Genomic DNA, 22,414 nt, shown 5'->3' with positions numbered 1-22,414 from the left:
AGGCCAAAAATTAGTTGAAGCCAAATCGGCCTAACCGACGACGCAACCTCCAGGGCCTCCATATAAGCACCTTGAAGTGCTTTCACCAAAAATAGGTGTCATGGCATAACAAAGGTCTGAGGTCTCGTCTTTGATCGTCTTCACATCAAAGGGTGCGATTTTGCCATCTTCATCGACTAATAAAATATCCTCAATTGATGCAGCCTTGTCAGACAGGATCGATGGCAATAATCCACTGCCCATTGGAGGGGTTGAAGCACCTTCTACTGCTAAAACACTCCCACCAAATAAAATGCTAGTTGCCTTTTCAGATAAGTTGGTAAATAGATTAGCTGGGAAATAACCCACAACTGTTGGAGCACTGTTGAAGCCATAGTATATCCACCAATCCCCAGTAGACTTTTCCTGTCATTATTTTTTTTAAAAAAAAAGTAAATTGAGTTTATATATGTTTTTTTAGTTCACTAGCTAGCACCGATCATAACATTTACATATGCCTAACAATATACTCCCTCCATCCCAAAATGTTTGACGCCGTTGACTTTTTTAAAAATGTTTGACCGTTCGTTTTATTCAAAAAATTTAAGTAATTATTAATTCTTTTCCTATCATTTGATTTATTGTTAAATATAATTTTATATATACATATAGTATTACATATTTCACAAAAGTTTTTGAATAAGACAAACGGTCAAACATATTTAAAAAGTCAACGGCGTCAAACATTTAGGGAAGGAGGGAGTATATAAATGGAAGTTATGCTTTGTAGTATATATATTTAGTTAATTACCCTAGACACTTTAATTGTAATCTTTTGTCGCGCTCCATCAACATCGGATACTGGGCTTATGACATCACCAGGAGTTATTTTTGATCCAAGTGTGAGTTGAAAACCTGGACACCTCATGTTGTAGCACCCTGTAGTTCGGTATGAGTCCCTCTATTTCAAATGCAAAAAAAAAAAAAAAATGGTCAATGGCCACACATGTTTTATAAGCAATATAATTTTTGAGTTGTAGAGAAAATCATACCGTCCAATAAGTGAAGAAGTGGGTGTGTGAGTCACCGTACAATTCAGGAAAAACCTAGAAAAAATGTGATATAGTTAATGCTGAAAACGAACAAAACATAAACATAAGATTACTGACTTTTTCAAGGAGAACTGCTTACCTGCCATCCAATCCTAATTGCATTCTCTTCTAGGTTGTCATTGGGACCTCTGTTGACAATCCATACTGATGATATGATTCTTTGGCTATAATTAATCTCAAATCCATACACATCCAATGTAGCAACAAACCCAAAGTAGGTCCCCTCATATGTCTGATGCATGGCCATCTGTAGAAACAAGCAAAACAAATAGAGAGAAAAAATCATGGAAAATAATTTCTATAAGGATAAAATAAAACACAATGGTTGTGCATATATACTTACATATGACTTTGTGGCATCACCAACTTTTGATTGCAAAGATTTTCCAAACATTGTCTGAAGATGAAAAGGCATTTATAGCATGAAGTAAGCAAACTACTCTTATTAGCACTTGGTTAAATTTCATCATAAACCACATATGGTAGGAGTAGAAGATTTAGAAAAGGAAGCCATATATGTATCGATACATCGAAACAAATTGCACTTTCCAATTTGGCTTCCTCTATCATCAAAAGGGCATGAGTTTGCAATTATGCTCATGTCAAAACAAAACGATCAAAGTTCATAATGGAAAATACTAAAAGTAAAATAAACATAGGCCTACCATATTCACATCTTGGTTGGTCAGATGAAATCCTCCACCCAGGATTTGGTGAGCAGCAAACATGATATAGATAACATGGATAGATAATCCTAGGTTATGCTTAGACATCTTGAAATCTAGGAGCATTGTAACTCTATATGGAACTCCATTATATAGAAAGAGTTATAAGAGGTACTCATTAATGGAAATAGATATAAAATCTACATAATAAATGTACAAATCAACTTATGATTTGTACTGCAATGAATTGTTTCCCCTCCTTGAGCTGTGAATATTAATTATAAGAGGTACCAACCCTTGAAATCCATGGACAATTAATCTGATAGAATTAAAGAATTTATTACCCTAATGTTGGTGGTTCTTACGCCCAACAAGAAATATTTCACAATTTTGTGGAAACCGCTTTAGTTTTTACCCTAAAGGATTCTAAGGTTTTGAATCCACGAGGTAATGCTTGAAGCTTTTGTGTTATTGTTAACGCGAAAAACACACACTGGCCTGGGAGATTTGCTTAGCTCCAGTGCAAGTCCAAATCTTAGTGAGGTGCGGGCGTGCCAGTCAGTTTGATCCTTCAACTGACAAGATATGTAAACAATAGATCAATGAGCCGATCGGCTGATAAGCCGATAGAGTAGTTCCAGCCGATAGCCGATAATAGCCGATGCCGATTCCAGTCAATGTCGATAGGGTTTTGAGCAATCGGCTATATGTCCAATGTAGATAATGATATAAAGACAATCGACTGATGATAATAAAATATAACAATAGTATAATCCAATAGAAACCAATCGGTTAATAATGATATGATAGATAAGCATTGATCCGAAGGTTAAAGTATACATCGGCTGGAGGTCCGATGTCATAAAATCCACAAGATTAGATTAAACAATGAAACCTTTGTTGCGATCGGCTAAACTCAACTTGTATGTAATCCTTATAAGCCGATGCAACGTCCAGATAACTTATCGGCTAGCACCCCGATAAAACACTAGCATGAACCTATCGGCTTAACAAGATTTATATTATCAACAACAATCTAGTAGGTCGAACTTAACCGATGCAGCACGAGATTGTATATAATAATCTAATACTCGATGAGCCGATAGATCTGTCTAATGTGATGGATATAACAAATCTATTTACAACAACATTGTGATTGTAGAGATATATCGGCTAAGACAGAAGATCGGACCTAACCGAGACAGTCCCAACTAAACCGATGCGTCTCTAAACACAATGCAATTAGAGATAGAATTGAGATATTAGGTAGGCAAATATATCAACCAAACCAGAGAGATCCAAGAGATCGAAGCGATGCAGCCTTGAACAACACCAACGTAGCCGATAAATTCACCAGGGCTGGCGGAACGTAGGACTTACCCCTTCGCCGGATATCGAAAGCCAATACAGCCCTGCTTCAGGTGCCAAGTTCCGTCGGATGATAAGTAAAAACCTCGGTAAAGAGGGTGGTGATGCGCCGATAGTAGTTGTATTGGTCGAGAGATTGATTACAATAACCCTGGGTGTACATATTTATACCCATGGATTGATACAAGTCCTTGTAGGACAAGAAAGAAACTTTCCTAGAGATAAAAGGAAAACATAAAGTCCTTATTGGACACTAAACACACCTTCCTAAAGATAAAAGGGAACTAACAAATACTACCTAATTAATAGATAAACTGCCATGTCGCATCCTCCTTGAACTCGGACTCTTCTAGATAAGCTTCCTTTAATTGATCCGACTCCATCAAGAACACAACTGCTGGCGACTTGACAACTCCCATTGGCCGATTCCAAGACTCTGAAGCCGATACTGACTCTAGGCCGATGATGACTTCGGGCTTACCAAATTTTGGCGTTAACAGTTATATATGCTTCTTTTTGGAAAAGGCTATCTCGATAACACATTGTTTCCTCATATGGTGCTCTTGAGCGGTTATGATTTTTTCCTTAAAATCAATCCTTAGTAGCCTTTTGGCTAACCACTTCTCTAAACTCTTAAGCCCTATGTGGGGCCCAAGGTAGAAATACATTAACTTAACAATATTCACCAGATTATTGAATTGGATTATCTGCTCCACACTTCAAAAAAATATGTTTTAAGCCATTTATTATGTTTATTTCCTTATACTTTGTGCTTAGACCACTTGTTTTAATGTTAAGTTTATTTATTGAAATATTTAATTGATACATATAGCCTACTAGATAATCCTTGACAATAATGTGCTCAATAATCTAAATTGAACATGGCCATACCAGTCTCGTGTATGTCGTCGTGTTGAAGAATGGTTCTAGTGAAGATTATAGTACTTCTCATTCCGACCATTGGAAAATAATGGGCAGCAGAAAGGAGGAAGATGGACTCAAGCACAAATATAGCCAGTAAAATTTGTCCTAGGGCATAAGCACAGTTCCTAGAATTGAATTGATGAGAACATCACCGGCTTAGATATGACCATTCCCATGTTCCACATCAACACGATAATATAAAATGTGCATGTGTTTTATATCGGGTTTTGTTTCTATATGTTTGGACATAGAATGATGCACCATGAATTTTATGTATCTTCCCTTTCAGAAGTGTTAGCATTTATCAAGCAAAGGTGAGCATACACATGGAGACAATGAATGATCAATGAAGTTGATTAGGAACATGTGAAGTTCTCCCCCCCCCCCCCAAGTATTTTTCCATGTAACTCCATTACTAAGGGGCTAGAAGGCAAGAGATACTGTTTTACATGTTTCGGATTCGAATTCAACCCTCCTGGCAGCATCAAATTAAAATGGACCTAGCTGCTAATCCAGAAGCATTTGTTAGGCCCATCAATAATTATTGGATAGGCCTTTTTTTAGATAATGGAATAAACATCCCGGCCTTTGCTCAAAAAGAGCTACAACCCATTATTACAATCTAGCACTCTAAAACGAGTGTAGTTCAAAAATGATAGAATGAAATGACCACACAATGGTAAATTTAACCAATACAAGATCAGGAGAACACATTATTGAAGTATATTTGTGAATCTACATTCATAATTGGCAAAAAGCTGCATAGCTGTCGTCTCAAGCTTACGACATACAACTTTTAAAAACTCACCATCTTCATCACACCTTTGTATTCATCACACCTTTGTAGTTGTGCCCAAAACCGGAGCCAATATGTTGCCCTGAAAATTACCTACATATAAGAAATAGATGGTGATTTGTCAAACCATATCATTCCTACTCAACCACAGAGCCCAACATATTGCAGAAGCTCCCACCAATATAAGTTTACTCTTTTTCTTGTCCACCCCCAACAGTCACCCATCAAAAATATGAGATATACTAATAGGGAGGTATAAACAAAAAGAGAACTGTGCAGCTCTCCATAAAAACTTTGCATAATGATAATCCATAAAAGATGTTGTGTTGACTCATTTTTCATACAGAAACAACATCTTAAGCTACCATTCCAAATCCATCTTGCTAAATTATCCTTAGTTAACACCACTCCTTTAAGCAAGTACTACATAAAAATCTTAATCTTAAGCGGCATCTTAAGCTTCCAAATTATCTTATCCCTTTCAATATAGCCATTGTTAATCAAAACTAGATACATTGACCTTATAGAGAACCGTCCATTCTGATTAAAGTTCCATGAAAAACAATCAGAAGAATTCTTCCTTCTAACAATAGCATATAATGATGGATACTTATCTTTAAAAGCCATATTACCTAACCATTTATCTTCCCATAATCTTGTTTGTTCCCCATTATTCACAATCAAAGAACCCATATTCAAGAAAATACTCTTGACTTTCATGAGACCTGACCAAAAATGAGAATCACCCTGTTTCCTATCAACTTGGGTTATAGACTGATTATAAAGATATTTTCTCTTCAATAAGTCCTGCCAAACCCCTTGCTCATTTATTAACTTAAGCAACCATTTACTCAAAAGACATTTATTTTGTATCTTCAGATTATGAACCCCCAAACCACCCTGATATTTGGATTGGCAAATAATATTCCATCTAGCAAGTCTGCACCTTTTCTTATGATCATCCCCTTGCCAATATCATCTCCAGATTGGATAGGTCTTTAAATCTACTTTTAGATGGTTATAGTCTCACGTCAAAATCCCACCTGAGCTTCTCGAAATCTGCGAAACAACTAACATACCTCATTCGGTCCAAATATAGTTTAGCCCTTGGGTGTTCTAATTGAGTCATGTTTAGTTAGCCTTTGTTATGGACGACCTCAGACTGCTAGATAACCATCATTGTATTTAGGGATTAGGTTTTGCTTAGATTGTTCTGTCACTATGCAGTTTTGCCGCAAGGTCGGTTTGTGCAACCCCAATTTCAAGTGCTAATCGTTCATCTGCAATTCAGATTTCACTTTTCCTTGTTCTTGTGAATTTCTTTGAATGTTTATAGGACAAAACCTTCCTAGTGAGGTCAATTATGAGAGAGTGGTCAATAACGATGAGAAGTGCGGGGTGTAGCGATTACAAGTGATGATCGTCTGATCGGAAGCCTCAAAATGTGAATATCTTCATGTCAACAAATCGAACCAATTGAAAGATCAGATACCTATTCGCATTAGAAATGATTGACTTTGAAATACAAAATTTCATAATAATCCAACCTCAATAGGACTCAACATAGAATATGCAGCCTATGTTGGGGCTCATGAATCAACCTAGGGTAAAGCTATAGAGCCCCTTGATTTCTAGGAAGAACATAGAAATTTATCAAATTTGAATCCTATAGGAAATTTTTCCTATTTGATGCTTGGAGCCACATAAGTTTTGGAAAAAAGCTAGAGTGAGGTCCATCCTCATGGAAACTTTACTTTGAGTCTTTAATTATCTCTCCTCTAATTGTTTTGCTTTTTCCTATGGTCTATTGTAACGGTCATTCATGTTTTTCCTATTTTTGCAATCCTATGTTTTTACACTTGTCATCCTATCAAAATCATGTCTTTTTCTATTTTCACTTTCTCAATCTTGTGTTTCAAACAGATCCTTAATGTCTAGCATAGAATGACTTCTCGAATAATGAACATTGTTGATATCAAACATGGCACTAAAACAAGAAAGGTTCATTCTCGGAAAATTGTCAATGGTTATACTTCGATAGAACCATATCTAAGCTAATGATTGAGCATGCTTGGATTCTCCTAGTTGACTACTTAAAAAAAACTGTGGTGAAGTCTTCATATTTATAAGTTCCATAATTGAGCAAACGTAAAATCAGTTGATAGGATTAATTTTCACTTGTATTGAGCTTGTCGCTCTTAGCATGGAATTGAAAGATCTCATAGACGGTATAAAATTGTTTGCAATCTTTGATTTCACTTTTTAAAGATCACTTACTAAAAAAATGGACATGTATTTTCTTTTACAAAATTGGCACTGCAATTTTTACAATCATGATCAAATTTTATTTGGAAAAAGTCAAAATGACTTATAATATAAATTGGAGGGATTATTGAATAATGAAGATGGGGAACTTACGATAGCTAATTTTGGGTTGGCCTTCGCTTTTAATCCTAAAAGCAAGAAACCTATCACTAGCCAAGTTGTTGCATTGTGGTATTGAGTGCCAGAACTGTTGTTGGGGTACATCTTTGGAGAGAGTTGCTTATTGGACAGCCTATTTTACCTAAAAGATTAATTGAGTATGGATGAGCAAGTGTTGGGTTTAATTATTTCTAGAATATCTGGTATCTATAGAGGTATATGCCCTGTTTGTGACAAGTGCAGAACACACCATTCAAAAATACACAAACTCCATTGCTTCCATCTTTTTAAGACAATTCTTGGCCATTAGCATACTCAAATTACTATGAGATTGCAATTTCCTTTGAAAATCACTCAAGCTACATGAATACACAGAAACCTACATCATGGCATCCTGTCTGGAGGAGACAAGATACTTAATGAGCACAGCGCTCCTCATCATTCATCAACCCAACACACACTCCTTATCCACCCATCGCTTTCCTCCTCGCACCTGTGGCACACATCTTCCTCGCGTTCTCCCTCCTCCCTCTCATCTTCCTCCTCGGCTACGCCGGCTAGAATGGTTCGCACCTCTCCCTGCCAGTGCCGGCTCATTTTCCTACTCTTCATTCCTCGCTTTGCTCCGTGCACCTCAAGACAGTCGACGGCTGCAGTCGGGGTTCCCCGGTGGCCATGGAATGGGATACGGTGTTCTCCCCTACAATGGCGATACATGAGGGTTCCTCGCCCTCCCTTCTTCTTAGTAGATCTGATGGAGCAGAAAGTCAAAATGACTAGATGTGGAGATTCGTTGTGCTCCTCGCTAGCCCATTGTGTGAAAATCACTAATTAGTGATAAACCATGCGCCTCCTTGCACGCAGACAGTTCCTAGCTAGGGCCATAGAATATTCTATTTTTCACATGTATATGTATAAAGTTTTGTACATATACCTGCAAACTTTATATGTATACATGTAAAGTTTGCGTGCATATGTATAATTTTTTTATACGTCTAAAGTGTATATGTACTTATATGAATACAATTCATACATATATAAAAAATTGAAAAAATATATATGAAGTTTATACATACATACTTTTTATACGTACGTATAAACTTGATATGTGTACATACAATCAAATAAAATATGTATTCAAAGTAATATACTTACCTATATACGTATATAGTAGGACTTAATGAGGGTGGCTATGTGCGCCGCCCATCAGCACTACCCCCATTGCGCAACTCGCTGGCATTGTGTCCAGGTAAGTCATGCAACACGTTATTTTTGGCTGGCACTTGTAGTATCAGGCCTCATACCTAGAGATATCACGGCTAATACCTACAAGTACCAGGTGTTGTACCCAAGTACTAGATCGGCATGATTACTTGTGTCATGATCAGCCATTCTGGCCATCTCATTTGGCCCACTAGCGAGACCGAGGCCAATACTGACCGGTCTCGCGTTTTCGCTTTGCGAGACCACTTGTGTCGTCACGCTGTCGTCTCTATCGCGCATTGGTCTTGCGATTTCGCGCTGCCGAACCGTGACGACTGTCTATTTGTTTAAATCGGTTCGAATCTCGTGTTTCAGAAAGAAAAAACTTGAACAGTATAATTACAAAAAAAAAAAATCTCATGCATGCATCCATGCACCCCACCCCGGCGGTTCACCTTCCCGCGCGATCATCGAGGCGCCGGCGCGTCGATCGATCGATCGATTCACGCGTACGCGCGCGCCTCCTCGACTGGCAAGCAGCCCAACAGCCGCCTCCTTCAACAAATAACGTACGGAGCGCCATTCAGAATTCAGCAGATAGCTTTGCTTGCTTGCTTGCTCCTCCTCCTTTCCGGCCAGCGATCTCTCTTTCTCTTCTTCGATCGGTTAGCTAGCTCAATCAATCTAGGTCTCAGCTACGACGTACGGCCGCCGCCATGGCCTCGCCGGCGGCGTTGACGGCGGCGGCGGCGGCGAGGGAGCACGTGGAGAGGATCCGGCGGGAGCGATTCTACATCGGGCGAGAGGAGAGGAACCCGCTGGCGGAGGACATCCACCAGGCGGTCACCTACCTCTCCCAGGAGCTCTACTCCAAGGACCTCCATTTCCTCATGGAGCTCATCCAGGTGGGTGTATATCTGATCACTTAAATAGTACTAGTGCAGGATTTACCTGAATATTCATCCATGCGTGCGTGCGTGTTAATCAGGGTTGGAAATTTCGGACCGGTCATTTCGGTCATCTCCAATACGATATTACTTCGGCTGAAATTTTTAAAATTTTCAATTTTTTCATGAATTTGGGTAATATTTGTTCAAATTCAACTAAATTTTGCTCAAAATTTCCGAAATTTCGGTGACCCCGATACAAAGTCCGAAAACGATAGAGTGAACCCTGGTGCTAATCCCATTGTTAATTATTCCTTTCTGAGATAAAAATTAATTAATTAATGCGCGAGTCGATATCGTATGTTTGATTGAATAAGAAAATTTCTATGTGTTTTTCTCTCATGGTCATACATGCATGCATGAAGGGAAAACAGAACTGATATAATCTCTCCTATACGATCTGCATCTTGATCCCTGATGGGATGATTGTTTTTCGGCAATTTTTTGCTGAATTTATTGTTTGAAATTTGATGAATTTCTCGAAAACCATTCAGAATATGCCAGGAAATCTACTTTCGTCCTACATCAAAGTATTAAAGTTTAGTGCTTTGATTTTTGATCGGTTTCCATTTGAAACATGCAAGCACCGTCGGCATCATCAACGTCTTATAGAGTGCTAGTACGAAGCACTTGAAAAAAAAGGCGAAAACTAAATGTATGACTCCTCAAACAAAATGGAAGTTTGTTGCAAGTTTTTTTTGTGTTTTTATTTTTCTAAAAAAAATAGTCTTGTGGTACTCCCTCCATCCTATAATATAAGGGATTTTCGAGTGACGTGATATTTTCGAGAACTATGAATCTGGACAGGCTCCTGTCCAGATTCGTAGTACTAAGAAGTACCACATCCCTCCAAAATCCTTTATATTATGAGACGGAGGAGTATATTTTAGGGAAACTGCTTACACAAAAGATAATAGCACAAAAAATATTTTGTGTAGCATATAAAAGATAATTTGCGTTATAAATAACAACAGAAAGAAAACATTATAGATAGCATATAATGGATAAATTATACTTTTCAAATAGAATGCAAAAATCTTGAAATTCTACACAACTTCTGTAACGAGGCTAAAAAACATATTTTTTTTCTAAACTTATGTTAAGATAAATCAATTGTTAAAATTTACTCCATCTGTCACAGAATATAATAAGTTTTAGAGTTAGAAACGGTTATTAAGAAAATAAGGAGAAGTGAGTGGTGGAGGATTGTGATTGGATGAGTAGTGGAGGTAGGTGGGAAAAGTGAATGGTGGAGGGTTATGATTGGTTAGGAAGAGAATGTTGGTGGAGAAGTTGTTATATTTTGGGACAAATCCTAAGGGCTAAAAGTTTTTATATTTTGGGACGGAGGGAGTATGGGCATGTTCACTTTGATGCCAAAAAAAACCTTACCATTGCCAAAATTTTGGCAAATTACCAAAATTTTGGTAGGATTTCTTATATAGTTACCAAAATTTGGCAGCAAACTAAATGTAGACACTTTTTGGTAAATTTACCAAAATTTGGTAAGGTTGAAAATAGCATCAAAGTGAACAGGCCTTATGTCTATAAGGGAATTTTGGGTATTTAAAAAAAAGTTAGCCCAATAACACATTGTAGAAAAGTAGATAACTCGCTAGTATATTATAAAAGAACAAAGTTAATATCAAATCGTTTAAGTGAGACAAACTTAGTGACATAGGATAGATTCTCTTATCGTGCATGCCTTAGCCAATGTTAACAAACTCCAAATAGCTCTTTGATTGTACTAATTTATAAAACTAAACTCTTCGTGGGCCAACATCAATAATAGTTAGCATTTGGTGCACTTTGCACTGCGATCTTTGGTGTTGCTAACATAGATTGAAACTTTATATCAAAGCTAGTCTGTGAGAAGATCAAAAAAAAAAAAAGCTAGTCTCTGAGGATATTTTGATTGAGTACTGCATTATTTCTTCCTGCAAAAAAAAAGACATAAAATTGGTATTGGAAAACATTTATTAATAAGTAATAATTAATCAAATCCTATAAAAAATATTGCCGGTGCTCTATTGATTAATTTTTTTTAAGAAAAGAAAAATAGTATAATACATGCACACTCTCGAAAATCGTTGGCAGGTCACGCAACCTGTTCTGTTTTTTTTTTTTTTTTGATCAATGAGATGAGATCAGTCTCTGTTCTGAACAAGAAGGGTGTGTTTAGATAATTGGAAATGGGGATTGGGATTGGGATTGGGAAATGAATGAAGGGTTAGGATTAAATAAAAGTGGGAGAATGAATGGTTAGGATTTAAAGATGTCTTTTGACGGGTGGGAAATCATTTCCATTTCCAATTAGCCAAACATTGCAGAAAAGAAAAACTGATGCATCGCCAAACCCATTCAGATCTTCTGCGGTACTGCACACGTTGCAGACAACCTGCGTCCTCAACGCCGTTCTGATCCTTCAATTCCCCCCACAAAAATTAGTCTACTCTCTCTTTTCCCCCCAACATCAAGATAGGCCGCAACGCGCGCCTGCGAAATCCTTAGGAGCTGCAGTTCATCCTGGTTCGATTTTCTCCTCGTATCTACTGTTTTCCGATGTCTCTTGTCCTGGCATCCCTCCTGCTTCTCTTGATTTGAGGAATACCCACGTTTTCTATTATTATTATTTTTTTGGTCTTGTGCCCTGCAAATCTGTCACCACCTAATGACGCCCTAGAGGTGTTCGTCGGATTGCCGCTGAAGTGATTTGTTACTTAAAAGCCAGTTTGTGTTGTGGCGCACTAAACTTTAGTTACGAGGGGTTGGAATTCTCAAAATAGAACACTTTGACCTTAGAGAATTAATTCCATCTTGGACGAAATTAAGAGGTATGATTCCTACAACTAGCATTTGGATAGTACTTTATTTTACCTGTCAGCTGAGGCTAGCAGCATTCTTCACTTGTGTAATATCTTCAAGCGCGCTGGTACTTTGGCTAAACCTTAACTTTCCAACTTATATCACACTATTCAGCAGTGGACTCTGTAAAAAAATGAGACTGTGAGGATGTAGAGGTACCAAAAGCACCATGTAATCGAGATTTGCTAATGTATCAGGAGTTGCCCTTTACTGTTGTTGCCTGGGCATGATCTAGTTAGAGCAATATAATTTCTGAACTTGATTTTTAATTATTAACGATATTGAAGCTGAATTCACATATAATTGAAGACATCTCGGTTTTTTTTATTATTATGTCTTCTTCATTATGTGATCATTATAACCTGTTGAAATATTGAAACTGTACCAGGGGTAACATTTATTAGTTAGTGATAGAGAGCATACAACTAGACATTCAACATTCTCTAATGTGCTGACGTTTTTGGTAGAATGCGGAGGATAATGAGTATCCATCAGATGTGGAACCTGCACTGGAGTTTGTTATCATTAAGAAAGACATCACTGCTACAGGAGCTGCCTCAACTCTTCTTGTCTTCAATAATGAAAGGGGATTTTCTGCAGCAAACGTTGAATCCATTTGTAGGATTGGTAAATCCACTAAGAAAGGAAACAGACATCTTGGCTATATTGGTGAAAAAGGTAATCTCTGTCAGAATATTAGTCTGATTGGCAGTGCCACCCCTGTTGCTTACTTTATTATTTTACCTGATTTAGACAAGTATGCAAGGACCTGCAATGCAAATAGTAATGGCTATTTCAGTTTCTTAACATTCGTATTGAATTAGGATCATTTTGGCAGGCTGGATCAATATTTTGGTCCTATTTTTGCTGTGACTATATGAATATTGGTTCACTTTTTACTCTGGATCAAAAGATTTGCTTACCTCTACCTGGTGTTAATAGTACATTTGAATTTACTAGTCATCTATACCTTGTCGATGGTCTAAAGATGTCCCTACAACTTGTTATACACTGAATCAAGCATTAGAATTTGCATGGTAACCAACACTTTTGCTTTTGCAGCAAATAACATTGATTTTTTAAGGCTATCCCGTTGGTATTTAAGACTACATTTATAACATCTTGTACTATAGTAATATTGCATTTTTGGTTGTTTGTCCTTCTAAGAAAAAAGTAATCACCTTTCATTCAGGTATTGGATTTAAAAGTGTATTTCTGGTATCTAGTCAACCACACATCTTCAGCAATGGGTATCAGATAAAATTTAATGAAGAACCCTCAGAAGATTGTGATATCGGATACATTGTTCCTAAATGGGTTGATGAGAAGCCAAGTATTGATGACATACATGCGGTATATGGCTATTCTAAAAAGCTTCCTACGACCACTATCATCTTACCCCTGAAGAGTGATAAGATACTCCCAGTGAAGAATGAACTATCAAGCACGCATCCTGAAATTCTTCTGTTTCTTTCGAAAATTAGGCAGCTGTCTGTCAGGGAAATAAACGAGGATCCAAAGGCCAGTAAGCTTAGCCAGATTTCAATCTCAAGTGAAGTGGACTATAAGACACAGAAGGATATAAATGCAGAGTCATACACTCTCCATCTAGCTATGCAAGAAAATAAAAGGGGTGATAAAGAGGAGTGTACCTACTATATGTGGAAGCAGAAGTTTGTGGTCAAACCAGAGTGCAGAGATAAGAAAAGAATGGAGGTAGATAAATGGGTGATTACCTTAGCATTTCCTCATGGACAACGACTAAGCAGAGGAGCACGGTCACCTGGTGTCTATGCATTCCTGCCAACAGAGATGGTTACTAATTTGCCCTTCATTATTCAAGCTGATTTCCTTCTTGCTTCATCCCGTGAGTCCATCCTGCTTGACAGCCAATGGAATCGTGTTATACTTGATTGCGTATCTTATGCTTTTGTCAGTGCATTTGAAGCTCTTTTGAAATCATCAAGCAATGCCCCATCATTTGCCCTTCCTCCAATTTTTAGGTTTTTGCCAGTAGCCACTTCTTCCATACCTGTGTTTGATTCAGTAAGGTTGTGAATAAAAAACAACATTGCAACTAAAGATATAATGCCTTGCGAGTCCTTTGATACACACAAGGTTTTCTGCAAACCCAGTGAGGTCGCTAGGCTGGATGGTGCGTTCTGGAGAATTCTAATCATGGCCAAGAAACGTGGAATTAATCTGCAGAATTTATGTTCTCATGGCACTTCTGTCCTGAACTCCTATCTTGATAGCAAGGAATACAATGATGTATTAGGATTTCTGGGAGTTGGATATGTCAACCATGAATGGTATGGTAAGTTTATTGATGGTTCAAATCTTGTGACACAGGCTCCGGAAGATATTTATCTTGAAATATTATCTTTTATTGCTGATAATTGGTGGTTGAAGTTTTCTAATACAAGCATGTCGGATGTACCCCTCATAAAATATGTGACTGGAGCTGATTGTCCGTCATATTGCAGTGTAAGTGGAGCTAACATGCATCATAAGAGGATTTGTATAGCATCCAATGTTAATGACTTACCATGGATTATTGACTGGAGCAAGGAACTCTCAACTACCTCTAACATGTTCTTTCTGCCCCTGAACACACAGAAGTCTCTTAACACGTTTTGCAGGAGAACACAGATTATTGAGTGGCTTCAGAAAATTGCGAAGCTGGAAATTCGGAACCTCTATGAATATGCTTTTGCAGCTTAGAAGACTATTTATAAGGCAAGTTCTGCTATTGCTTACTGCCACTTCCTTTATCACTCACATGCAAACAAATACATTACTGAGGGGAGCATTATCAACCTGTGTCATGCAATGCCTTTGGTAGATAAATGTGGATCCGTGATAAAACAGAAAAATGCTTTGCTTGTTCCTGCTGAAGGGAGCAACTGGTTTACTTTGATTGGAACGAATCCTTGGAGATCTCAAAAGTATATTGATCTATCAGCAGATTACATGTCTTCTGGAACTTATGCCGGAATTATACACCTGAAGGTCAGCTCATAACATTCTTAAGGACTTATGCACAAGCAATGGATGTGCCGTTTATGCACCCTCCCAATGCTAGTTTCCCCTCTGTTTCATCTCCTTTAGCTAGGGAGAATGCACTTTTGCTTCTGCAATGGATTAAGAATATAAGATCAAGCAATATCAGTCTACCACATAACTTCTTGAGCTGTATCAGAAATGGGAAGTGGCTAAAGACTTCTGTTGGTTACAAGTCGCCATCAGAATCTTTTCTATCAAGTGTAGGATGGGGAAGCAAGCTACAGATTCAATTTATTTTTTCTGGTGTGCCCATAGTTGATGAAGAATTCTATGGGAGTAAACTGCGTGGGTATGTGGAAGAGTTGAGAGCAATTGGAGTGCAGTTTGAGTTTGCAAATGCTAATTTACACATTGCCGACCAACCGTTGAGCATGGAAAATGTTATTTTACTCCTACAGTGGATCAAGGATCTAAGATCGATAGGTGTCCAACTACCTCATAACATCAGGAGCTATATTAGGAATGGAAGTTGGCTGAAGACATCAATCGGGTACAGTTCTCCGTCACGATCTTTTTTGTTGCCTGCACATTCAGGAAATTTGGGGCAGATCATATCTGTATTTTCTGATGTAGCCATCATTGATCAAGAATTTTATGAAAATAAAATAAGCGCATACAAGGACGAGCTGCATGGTATTGGAGTGCAGTTTGAGTTTGCAGATGCATCTGTACATATTGTCAACTATCTTATGTCAAAATCATCAAACGGTGCTCTTTCTCGGGTCAATATGTTTGCAATGCTTCAGTTTATCAGAAACCTGACCGAGAATAACCTGACCTCTGTAAATTTCATTGAAAAAATAAAAAAGGGCTGCCAGTTCAAGACTTGCCTTGGGAACAGATTGCCAGTAAATTCTATCCTGTTTAACTCAGAATGGGAAAATGCTTCTGTCATCAGCTCATTGCCTTTTATTGACACCCTGTTTTATGGTGAGGACATACTTGAGTACAAACCAGAGCTTGAGCTACTGGGAGTTCATGTTGCCTTTAAACAGAATTACCAGCTGCTAGTTGACAACTTCAGTCTCATTAGAGATCAAATTACTCCTGATGTCACCGTACTGATGCTCAAGTGCCTTCGATATGCCGAGACACCTCAACATTTTGTTAAAAAGCTGAAAGAGCTGAAATGGTTGAAGACTTGTCTTGGCTTCAGAGCTCCTCCTGGAACTTTCGTTGTTAATGATGATTGGAAATGTCTTCTGAATATTGTTGATGATGTACCGCTGCTTGATTTGAAGTTCTATGGAGATGAAATTAGGGTGTACGCAGGAGAGTTAAGGAAGGTTAGTGTAATCATTGGCTTTATAGAGGCAAGTAAGGCAATTGCCTGTAGAGTCACGAAACTGTTATGTTCTTCCTTGTTTACAGAGGAGAGGGGAGTTGCCATGCTGGAATGCTACAGAGAACTTAGTACCAAGCATGGAAAGTTACCTGTTGATCTTGCCAATTGCATGAAGTATGAGAGATGGCTGCATACATCACTTGGATTCAGAGCTCCTCAGGAAGCAATTATTTTTGGTTCTGAATGGGAACATGTTTCTAAAATTTCCAATCTACCCTTCATTGATGATTATTATTATTCTGAGTATGGCCAGGGGAAAGGTATCAGCATCTACAGAGATGAACTAATGGCCTTGGGTGCCAAGGCTGAACTAAAACATGGAGCACCCTTTGTCATCTCTGGACTCAAAATTCCTCATGATGCTTCAGCTATTACACCAGAAGCTGTTATATCATTGCTGAAGTGCATCAGGAGCTGGAAAATGCTTGGCTCAGCTTTACCTGACAATTTCATGAGCTCAATCAACCTGAGGTGGGTGAAGACGACTGCAGGATATAGGCATCCCAAGAATTGTCTCCTGTTTGGTCCTGCCTGCTCTTCTCTTCACAGGGATGATGGCCCCTTCGTAGATGAAGTGTTTTATGGGCAGGAGATATTGTCATATGAGAGTGAGCTGCACACATTAGGAGCTATTGTGGATGCTAGGGCTGGCTGTGCGCTGATGGCGCAGTGCTTAAAGAGTTGCTCTAATGGCGATGCAATTTCCAGGATATACTCATATTTGGAGGCATTACGTTGGAAGCCTCGCAATGCTAACGATAATTGGATTTGGGTACCACAGGGAAGTGATAATGGACAGTGGGTGAGCCCAGATCGTTGTGTTCTTTATGACAGAAATAGCCTCTTTGGCTCTCAGCTCCATGTTTTGGTAACATGGTACGACTACAAGCTACTTAGGTTTTTCAAAACTGTTTTTGGTGTGAAAGGTCATCCAACGATTGGCGACTACTGCAGGCTCTGGATCATGTGGCAGAACTCCAAATCCACTCCGACACCAAAAGATTGTGCTGCTTTCTTTGAATTTGTTGATAAGAATTGGAACACAGAAATTGGCAAGTACCTTGCTGGATCCATCACAAAAGTTCCTGTCTGCTCAGAAGATCGGATCTTGCTACTTCCGAAGCAGGATGTGTTCATTCCAGATGATCTGCTGCCGGAGGATTTGTTCAGGATGCAGGCTGAGCGACCTTTATTTGTATGGTATCCACCAGCTAGCTTGTCTCTCTTATCTCCAGCAAAACTAAATGAGATTTATAGCACTGTTGGTGTCCAGAAAATATCCAAGGTTGTTACGCGGGATGAATCTGAGGACTTGAAGCTCGATCATTCGCTAACCATGGTTCAGAAAGGAACCGTGATCAAACCTTGCTTGCTCAGGATCATACTAGCATTTCTTGCAGATCCTGCTCTCGACTTTCCTGTTGAAAAGAGGCATGAAATGGTATCATGCCTCACCAATGTGGTTGTCTATGAGACAGCTATGCCTCTTACAGCAAGCTATCAGGTAGGGCTTTCTTCCGGAAGAAGCTTGAACGTTAAATCTGCACGGATTTTCCGCTGGGAAAGGGAGGAGTCCAGAATTTTCATGACTAGGAATTACGGGTCGGTGTCACTGGAGAATGCGGAGAGGGTACAGTGTGCAGCATATTTTGCTGAGGAGATACCAAAAGGGTTGTTGTTTGAGAGAACAGACCGAGTTCCTGCTCTCGCTGAGCTTATCATGGCTGGGTTTCTGTTGGACTTTGATGTTCCTGCTGTTCGGTTTCTGTTGAAGTTCAAGAACGTAAGGCTGCTTGAGGACGATGAACAGTTCTGCAGCTACCTTGCATAGTAACAAATCATGTAATGCTCTTGCATATATGCTCTTTCGCTCTCTCTCTCTCTGTGGACTGTGGGTAACATACTAACAATCCTTGCTAACTTTTCATCTCATGCAGGTTAAATGTTACCATTTGGATACTGCAACTCTGCGAGTCACTAATTCCCCCCTGTTTATCTGCATCAAAGTTTATTTTTTTATGTGCAAAGCAGCACTGGTACTGATGTACTGCTCTTAATTCTAATTCATGCAGCATATGTCCATTTTCTTGTAACCTATGATTTCTCACTGCTTGTGTTCTGACTAACTATAGGACTTCTGGACCACTAGATGTGTACTCGTATGGAGAATGGTGGTTTACATCGTGGCATAGCAAACTTTTTTGTTCTTGGGAGACAGAGTCTGAGGCTGCAGGATTGAGCGATGCAAATTATTGCGTAGTCATGTTCAAGAGTTTGTTGTTTCGTTATGCTATCTCGTGGAACTGTGCCATTTGAATTGTTTGCCCCCGCATTATTATTAATGCTAATTATCAACTATGGCATGAATGCTTCCGAAAAAGAAACTGTGGCATATGGAAGTGTTTGTGTTAGCCATATATCGGTGCCTTCATACTTCAATTTAATCTTTATCGATGGTATTCGATATGAATGGTAATCTCCTCTATAAACTATGTTTTCCTTACTTAACCATTGTCTTCCTTTTTTGAAGTAATAAATAAGTGGTTTCCTTACTATTCATTGAATAGTTGGTTAATTTGCCGGGTTGCATTTTGTTGAATTTCTCCAATCACGCCTCTTGTATACTTTGCTGCACTCTTGGTTTCGGAATGAAGGGAAAACCTTTTGTAAAGCAAAATAAACCTAATGGTTATTAATGTGGGCTGGAAGCCTGAAACCATTACCTTTTTCTTTGAACAGAAAACCTACACCACGGCATCTCGTGGAGACGGGATCCCCTCCTCCTACCTCACTCCTCTCCTCAAAATCATCCGAATCCTCTCCTCCTCCAAATCACACAGCACTGCAGCCCTCCCTCTCCCTCTCCCCTCTCTCTGAAGAAGGCCGAGCGGAGACGAAGCCGGCCAGGAGGAAGGGGTCGTCGTTGTCGTCTCCGGCGGCTGAGGAGGACAACGACGACGGCACTGCGTCGGCGAGGTCGGCCAACCCTCGGCGGGGTCGCCCTCGAGCTCGCCTCCTCTCGCTGCGCCGCTCTGGCTCACCGCCCTCGTTGGTCGGGTGTGCGCCAGGGAGTCGTCACCCCGGGGAGGGCAGAAGCGGGAGCTCCCCTCGTCCTCGCCCTCGGCCTCGGCGTCACCGTCGTCCCCGCTGTGGCCTGCCGCTTTTGCGCCTCCAGGATGGACACCGGCAGCCCGCGTCGACCTACAACAGGTATGGCCGTCAACCTCCTCCTCGGCTCCTCCTTGAGACTTCTCGCGCTCTCTGGCTCAGTCTTCGCCCCTCACCTCGCCATGCCTCCTCGACGCCATCTTCCGCCATTGCGGCCCTCCCTCCCCCACGTCTCCTCTTGTTTTTGACAGTACCCTCTGATACCCCACAAGTATCAGGCTTGATACCTTGGTACCAAGGTTTGATACCTAGGTACCACCCAGTACCTTAGGTACCAGGCATCAGGTATTGGTCGATACCTTGTCAGTACCAAAGATACCAGGTACCAGGTACCAACCGGTACCTAAGGTACCAAGTACTAGGGGAGCACACATCCCTCACCTCGACGTGCCTCCTCGACGCCATCCTCCGCCATTGCGGCGCTCCCTCCCCTACATCTCCTCCTCTTTTTGACGGTACCCTCTGATACCCCACAAGTATCAGGCTTGATACCTTGGTATCAAGGTCTGATACCTAGGTACCACCCGGTATCTTGGGTACCGGGCATCAGGTATCGGTCGATACCTAGTTGGTATCAAAGGTACCAGGTACCAACCAGTACCTAAGGTACCAGGTATCAGGTACTAGGTACTAGGGGAGCATACGTGGACAGAGAAAAGGAAAAGGGAGAGTCACTTAAAATATTTCGTTGCAACGGTATCCCGTGGGCTAGCAGCCCTCTTCTTTGAAAGGGACCTGGAACCATTATATTACCAGGTAGGGAAACTGTATGTATATAGTTTGTTAGGGGAAAAGTTATAGTTATTATCTGTATATATGTTTACAAAATAACAAGCTATTTATAATTTTCAAAGACTTTTTGGTCTCCTCACTACTACAAAAACCCTCATAGGGACCGGCTCATAGGTGCTGGTTCATTTAAAACCGGCACCTATAGAGCTTTCCCCCACTCCCCTGAGCTGAAAAATTGTAGAACCGGCACCTTAAAACACTGTAGAACCGGCACTTATACTATAGGTGCCGATTTTTTAAAAGAACCAGCACCTATAATATATTATAGGCACCGATTAATTAAAAAACTGGCACCTATAGTATATTATTGGTACCGGTTAAATAAAGAACCGGTACCTATAGCTTTGAGCCGAGCCGTCCAGCTGATCGAGCCCATCCGCGCGGATCCACACCCGGCGTCCTTATCTACTCTCTCGAGCCCATCCGCTCTCGCATCACTCTCTCTCGACATCTCTCTCTCTCTCACTCTCTCTCGCATCTCTCTCTCTCTCGACCTCTCCATCCGCACGAGCTCGCAGGCGACGGGTGGCGGCGGTGGCGCCCTCCCCTCCGCTGGATCTGGCGGGAGGGGAGGCGGCAGGTGGCGGGCGACGGGGTGCGGCGGCGCCCTCCCATCTGCTGGATCTGGCGGGAGAGGGGAGGCGGCGGGCGACGAGCGACGGGCGGCGGCGCCCTCCCCTCTGCCGGATCTGGCGGGAGGGGAGGCGGCAAGCGGCGGCGCCCTCCCCTCTGCCAGATCCGGCGGGAGGGGAGGCGGCGACGGCGGCCGCCGCGGCCCGGAGGAGCGGAGGCGGCGGTAGCCGCTCGGAGGAGCGGTGGCGGCGTCCTCCCCTCCGCCAGATCTGGCGGGAGGGGAGGTGGCGTTGGCGGCCCAGCCGCGGTGGTTCGTCCTTGGTTTTTTTTTATGAATGTTGTTTTTGATGAATGTGATGTTGATGCATTGTTTGAATGTGATAAATGTGATGTATGTGATGAATGTGATGTATGGATTTGAGAAATCTTTGGGGGAAATTTTGGGATCGGCTTGATGGCTCAATTGGCTCATGGGCGTCTCAAAGGTGCCGGTTCTATTTTTGCTATAGGTACCGGTTGCTAGTATTGGTGCCGACCTATTGGTGCCGGATGGAAAACCGGCACCTATTGTCAGTTTTCAACCGGCACCAATAAGTCTTTCTGTACTAGTGCCTTTGGATTGGAGGATGTTTGAAAGGAAAATGGAGGATTTGAATCCACAGGAATTTTTCCAATTGAGGTCACTTGGATCAAAAGATTTGGAGTTGTCAAATTCCTGTGAAATGCATTACCGTCCAGCACCTCATATTTTATTTTCGTTTGCTAAGTCCAATGCATGTTCCCTCTTCGTCCCTTCTCACTCTCATTGATGCAGGATTTCTTATAAAATTCATATGTTTTAATTCCTATGAACCAAGAATCACTTTTTAGGACCCTTTGAATCGCACGATTGAAAAAACGGAGGAATAGGAAAAAAAGTATTATAATATGAATGCAAGTATAAAACAGAGGATTGTAAAACATATAAATGACCGTTTGATTGGACCGCAGGAAAAGTACAAGAATCAGAAGAGAGATATAAATTTAAAGGAAATTTTCCAAGAGGTTAGAGTGGATGTTAAATTTCCTACGTTTTTCCTCTAGAATCGTAGGAATAGGAAAGTTTCATACGTTTGTCCTTTTCTCATTCCTACTACAAATCAAAGGTATGAATATTATAGGATTCTGATTCCTTTGTTTTCCTCCAT

General features: G+C 40.4%; 1 pseudogene; it reads left to right on the top strand.

Moving 5' to 3' along the window:
* Positions 1 to 9,361: 9,361 nt before the first annotated feature.
* Positions 9,362 to 19,543, top strand: LOC127756318 (uncharacterized; annotated as a pseudogene).
* Positions 19,544 to 22,414: the final 2,871 nt, after the last annotated feature.

Source organism: Oryza glaberrima, chromosome 12 (assembly GCF_000147395.1).
Source record: "Oryza glaberrima chromosome 12, OglaRS2, whole genome shotgun sequence".
Classification (NCBI taxonomy): Eukaryota; Viridiplantae; Streptophyta; class Magnoliopsida; order Poales; family Poaceae; genus Oryza; species Oryza glaberrima.
The sequence above is the reverse complement of the archived record's forward strand: the minus strand, read 5'-3'. Positions and strand labels throughout refer to the sequence as shown.